The sequence below is a fragment of the Mandrillus leucophaeus genome, unplaced genomic scaffold (assembly GCF_000951045.1).
Source record: "Mandrillus leucophaeus isolate KB7577 unplaced genomic scaffold, Mleu.le_1.0 Scaffold33, whole genome shotgun sequence".
NCBI classification, from domain to species: domain Eukaryota; kingdom Metazoa; phylum Chordata; class Mammalia; order Primates; family Cercopithecidae; genus Mandrillus; species Mandrillus leucophaeus.
In genome coordinates, this window is record NW_012103476.1 from 4,520,458 (window position 1) to 4,527,391 (window position 6,934).

Genomic DNA, 6,934 nt, shown 5'->3' on the forward strand with positions numbered 1-6,934 from the left:
TCAAGAGAAATAAAATTTTCCCTGTTTATTCTACTCAATTACTGAAGTTTATGAAGCTTCTTCCAACCCCTTGTGATCAATCAAACTCTATTAAATGATAAAAATGTAATTTTAACACTGTGTTTTTTATAGATATTCAGTATGATAATGTCACTTTAAGAAAATGTGTTCTGATTTTACTTCTTGTGGAAAAAGAAAACTCTTCGTAATTCCTTGTTATTGATCTATGTAAGATTTATAAAGTAGCTGTCTATCATGTCTGGCAGACCAGATAAAGGCTTAAATATCTTTTCTGCTGATATATTAAAGACTCAAGGAGTGATGAAGATTCATTGAGATTCTAATGAATACTGTGATTTTTAAGAGAATAATGCAAACTCATAACCAATAAGACTTGTGAACATCTATATCTTGAATTTTAAAAAGTATAATATTTAAAAAATGGATAGCATAGTACAAGAATAGTTTCCATCTTTAGTGCATCACTCAGTAAACATGAAGTATGTTAAAAACTAAGAATATGAAATGAAGATTTCACAGTAAATATTACATTTAGAATTCTATATATATTCACACCCGTACATATATTACCTTAAAATCACATTATGAAATGTCACAGCTGGTATTTTATAATTTAGAAACGCAGGCTGTAGACCGTCAATCAGAAGGCTCAAAATCACACAAAGCAAATAAATATGATTTGCAGAGCAGACATGAAGAAAAGTTTTGGAGAGAGAAGTTGGCTTCTACAGTGAGGTAAGAATGAGGATTTTGTTATCCAAGTTGTCTCAAGATTATTGAAATGGCATTCACGAAATCACTAAGAGTTTGTAGTATACGCCTTGCCTTTGGAGAACACCACAGAATGTCACGTCTAAGGCAATAATAGGAATAGTTGCTTTGGGTTCAATCTGCCCTCTCAGGGGGTTTAGGGACATAGTTGAGCCATGAGGAATAGACAGTCAGCTCAGGGCCATTTGAAAGTGAGTCCAAGAGAACTATGGGGAGAGGTGAGATGACTTCAATAGTGGGAGTCTCTGAGTAAGGGATTAAGGTAATGCTAAGAATGGGTGAAACGTTCATTGATCACATTACAGGAATTGTCATGGGGGAGGAGACAGCATAAAAATCTTTGAAGAGTGTCTCAAAAAGTTCATGAAAGTGTCAGCTTTGTACAGCTGCCAGTACAGAGACTGTAGAGCAGCTTACACTACCATCTATTACATACTGAGAAAGAATACTCCTGCTGCCCTATTCAACTCCTCTTCCACCATTAACACTCACTGTGCAGCAAAATATTACATGGCTCTCTACTCATGTTAACTGGCAAGCCCTATTCTTGATTTAGGAATTAAAAGTTTCCACTCAAAAGTGTTAATTCATATTTCAATCACCAATTCAAAAATAATACTCTTTCTCTTTGAATTGCCTGGCCACTGCCATAGAATGACAGGCAAAATTATCATTTTTTGCCTCTTCAGTTCCTAGCTGCAGTTTAAGCCACCTTCTGGGTAAGGCTGCAGCTGAGAGTAAATCCTAGTGAATTTTACAGCTGTGCATCTTCAGCAGCTGATACTCTGAAAACTGAAGAGTTGAATGTGCAGATTGTGAATATGGGATTTGGAAAGGACATAAAAGAGCCCACTATACAAGTCATTCTTAAACGTAAGCTTGCGTTAGGATCTGCCCTAGGGCGTTTAACAACATGTATTACAGGACCTCAAAGAATGTAATTTAGTAAACCTAAGGTGGGGCAGGTAAATTTGCAATTCCAAGTAACGCAGATACTGATAGTGTGGGTACTACATTAGAATCGCCACACTCAGGGAATCATAGAAAAGATAAATAATTCATTCAAATTTTCACAAGAAATGAGTTATATAGACCAGAATCAAATCAAACTTTCTAACCCAATCCCACAATTAGGTCTCAATATCTAATTGCTTGCCAATAAAGTCACTTATGTATATAGTAGATGATAAATAAAGTGGATATTAGGGAAAAAATCCTGGTATATGCTGGAGGTTTTAATCATATATATTTTTTTATTTATAAAATTTCATCATAAGTTAAATTTTGAGAAAGTATGTTTTCACATGTAATATAAAAATTTCCTGACAAAAACTGTACGATTGTATAATTCTAGGAGTAATTTTGTTATTACATTTTACATCTGATCAACATTTTGAAGAAAAATTTAAATAATCTTTTCAAATCTACATAATAAATTACATAGTTGAACATCCACTTTGGAAGTTGTTTTATTATGGTATATTCACTAGCATTTTAATATTTTTTTCCTATATATCTATGTGCATGTGTGTGTGCGTGTGTGTTTGATATATATCATTGCTTCATTTTAACTCATAAGACTTTATATTCTGGAAATTGCTTTTTTATGAAGAGTGGTAAATTCACACACATTAGTCATATTTGTGTACCTTCAATAGTGTATACGAAGACAAAAGCATTATCTAATTCAGGATAACTCAGTTGAAAATAAAGGCTACAAAAATAAAATTTTTAGAGGTTAGTTCTAGAAATGAAGCCTGTGCCTTGCCAAATTACATTGAACAAACTAACTTTTTACCTTTTCTTACTGACAATTTTGACTTGATGCAGAGAATACAGTATTGTGTGATTAGAGTAGAAATATTTTGAAAAATTCAAATACATTTGGGAATCCTGATCCCTCAGATGCTAAGCAAAAATCATTTATTAACCCATGAATAATGGTCTTAATAGGTTTTGTAATTGTTTTGTAACTGCTTTTATTTTATTTACCAAGCTATTTAAGAGTTTTATTTCATTCAATATAGTGCATAAAATACGAATTTGACAAAAAGCCATTAAATTTTGGGGAGTGTTTTATGTTCAATACCCACAAAAACCTGGAGAAAATGAAACATTTATTAAGAAGAAATAAGGCAGATTTGCTCACCTGCCTACCAAACTGCCTACAAATAACACCACTTTTCAGGAATGATATTACTCCATTTTCATGCTGCTCATAACGACATACTTGAGACTGGGCAATTTAAAAATAAAGAGAGGTTTAGTGGACTCACAGTTCCACGTGGCTGGGGAGGCCTTGCAATCATGGCAGAAGACTAAAGACACGTCTTACATGGCAGCAGGCAAGAGAGAATTCGAGCCAAGTGAAAAGGGAAATGCCTTATAAAACCATCGGATCTTGTGAAACTTATTCACTACCACAAGAACAGCATGGGGGAAACTGTTCCCATGGTTCAGTTACCTCTCACTGGGTCCTTCCCATGACACGTATGGTTTATAGGAGCTACAATTCAAGATGAGATTTGGGTGGGGACACAGCCAAACTATATCAGGAGTTAAGCACTGTTACACTATGGGAAGAAATGACCCTAATATCTAATAACAGCATTAAGCTTGGGTAACCTGCCAAACTCAGATGGTGACCCTATGACAATTAGATGACAAACTTTTCCAGGATCTGAACAGAATGTAGACATATTTGCTCAGGGTCCTCAAAGCTACTGCTAGAAAAAAATTTTTTAAAAAGTTATTTAAAATAGCATCTTTTTGATATTATTAGATTTATTAGCTTTATGATATATCTGACTGTTCATATCCAAATTAATGCAAGCCCTAACTGTCATTTCACTTTTATTTTAGGATATTAGATATAAAAATACAATAGAGTCAGGGATTCAAAGTTCTGAGGTAATTATAAGTCTAGGAGCATTATTTCAAGTCAGAACAACTTTTACATATGAAGATGAGAAAGAAGAAAGCAGCCCCTGACTTCCAGGACCTGATGTAACACTTAGAACTAGGCTTTGGTTATATTAGAAGCTTCCCTGGAACTCATAGCTAGGCCTTGTTTTTGTCCTTGGAACATAATTTCACATAGCCAGATTGCCTAACCAAAGTCTATACATGTACCTTATGTATACACATTAGAAGATAAGCATGCTGGTTCAAGTTAGAAATAGTAGACTTCTCAATAAATTCTCTTGTTTGAGCTGAACTGATCATGCACTCAGCAAATATAAATGAAGTTCGCTTCCTTAATTTTACTATATAAAAAAATAGAAATTGAATGGATTCTGATTTTTAAAAAATCAAAGAAATGAAAACAAGGAAAGTCTTGTAGAAGTCTTGTACATAAAAAGGAAGATAAAAATTATCATAGTATTTTCATTCCCTTTTGGAGGCACGGATACTCATTTCTTCTAAGATTCAGCATAGTCTTTATTGAGCTAGTGTGTAAGGATATATTTTATGTATATATTATATATATGGAGAGAGAGAGAATTAGAGATTCAGGTGAATTGACGTAAGGTACAAACATTCTCATATATAGTATTTTGTTAAATAGAAATAAATATTGTTTGATTTTAAATGAAAATTGTCATGATTCTGAATAGTCCATTCTAGAACATTTAAGCCATTCTTCACAAATTTTTACGAGCAATTTTCCATACTTAGAGGTAAACTTCAAAGTAAAACATTTGTGTATTTGTTGCTAACCTTATTCCTAGGAAAATTTATCAAGAAACGATGTTGATAGTTTTTCTCAGTAGCACGTCTATAGTAAATGTGCTGTCTGTTATGGAATGACCATTTTGTCCACATACAAAACCTGAGTGCAATTTCTAATTCCAGGAAAACTAAATCGCTCTCTCAGAAATAAGAAAAATATCCTATACAGAGTCTCATTTCAGAACTCTCTCTTTTATTCATAGTCTCTCTAGACAGACTCTGATTCACATCATTTGTTGCTTGTTAAGGGGCATATGGTATCAATTCCTGTGTAGTAGAATCATTATGCATGTTTCCTTCTCAAGATTTTAAGGAAGAATCCATTTCCTTGACTTTTGCAGCTTTCAGAGTTCTCTTGTATTATTTTGCTGGCGGCCCCTTTCTGAACCTCAAAGACAGTAACCATGGGTCAAGTCTTTCTCACATCAAATTATCACCTTTACAGACCCTCCTCTTCTGAGTCCTTCTTTTACTCAATTTAATCTTGGATCTAAAGCAAACATTTTTCCAAGCCGATGGTAAATTCAAACACTCTTTCTAGAGGCTGTCTGTGCCTGGGTTGAGTCTAGGTTAATAAACTAAAATGGAATGTGAATTATTCTCCAAAAAGAGTTCTTCATAGCTCTAAAGTTTGGGTTTTCATATCAAAATAAAATGGTTTAACAAGTTCTTGATATATGAAATACCTTCTGATTTTTGGGCCCACCCAGACTATCCAGAATAATCTCTTTGTCTTCAGCTAGCTGTTAGCAACCTTGATTCTGTCTAAAATCTTAATTCCCCTTTGCTATGAAACCTAACAGGTTCTTGGAACTGGGACATGGACATCTTTGGGATGCGAAGCATTATACGACCTACTGAAATAGGAATTACTGATGATCCACATTCTAATATGCCTTTCCTTATTGCAGAGTGTTCACCAGCCTGATGAAGTGTATTACAAATTAGTGACTTTTTAAATGCCTGAGAGCATCTCTTGAAGGTTTTAACTACTCAGCTACCCTTCCATGTTTCCTGCTCTCAAAACATGGGCTGGAACCACAGTAGTTTCACTGTCTGTACTTGGCTGCCTAACTCATAGAAATGGAAGCCAACTTCATATCCTTATTGTGGAACACAAAATAATGGACAAATGGACAAAATAATGGACCTCAAAAATATCCACATCCGAATCCTCAGGAACCTGTTACTCTGTTACCTTCAGTGAAAAATGAGCTGTGGAGGTATGATTAAACGTCTTGAGATGTGAATATTATTCTGGATTACCCCGGTGGGCCGAGCACCTATCAGTATCCTTATAAGGCAGAGGCTGGAGTGTCAGAGTTAGAGAGGAGACGTGGCAGTGAACGCAGGGGTGACAGATGATGGATAGATAGAGATAATATATAGATAGATTAGATAGATAGATAGATAGATAGATAGATAGATAGATAGATAGATAGATAGATAAACATAATAGAGAGGATAGGTAGATGATAGATCATCATTTAGGTATGAATGATACGGCTCTGTCTCTCTATATATATTCCTGTACATGCATATGTATTTTTTCATGTATATATATTTTTTTTTCATGAAAATGTTATTTTGCTGTCTTTGAATATGGAGTAAAAGGACAGAAGCCAAGGAATACAGATGGCCTCTAGATGTGCAAGGCCAGGAAATAGATTCTCCCCTAGAGCCTCCAAAGGTAATGCAATTTTGCTAACCCACTTCAGACTTCCAACCTCCAGAACTGTAAGATAATAATGTTGTGCTATTATAGCCCACTTAATTTGGAGTAGCTTCTTACAGCAGCAATAGGAAGCAAAGGCATCCGCCCACTACATTTTAGCATGTTACGGTTTCAGTGGATGGCAAATGATTGAAGTGAAAATGAAGCCTGGAGCTAAGAGGGCCACTGCCTGGCATGACTGACTCTACATTGGTTTTTTTTCCAGGATTTCTAATTGTCCTTGAGTCAGTGTCCCAAGAATGGAAAAGTCTATTTTAGTATGAATTTTAGCAAACTTTCACCCACATTCAAGTATACATTTAAGAAACGTATCCTGAATATTCAGAGACTTCCAATTTTGCCACATTGTTTTAAAAGACACCAGCATTAGCACCAAACATTTTTCCACAAGTAACCTTGTTGGTTTTGAGTCCAAATGGCCTCAAAGATTGTTGTCCTTACATTGTTCATTTGGCAATTTAGCTTCTGGGAATCAGGTGTCTGCCATTGCTGCAACATTTTCTAAAATAATCAGAGACATTTGCCCTGTCTAAAATAGAAATTTCTCTTTTCCCTGGGAGAGATATGCATGAAAACAAAACAAAAATCAACCAAATCAACAAACCTTTCATCTCCCACTTATGGCAGCCTACCACTTTTATTTTATGTAAGACCTCCTTCCTCAGATCTGCTCAC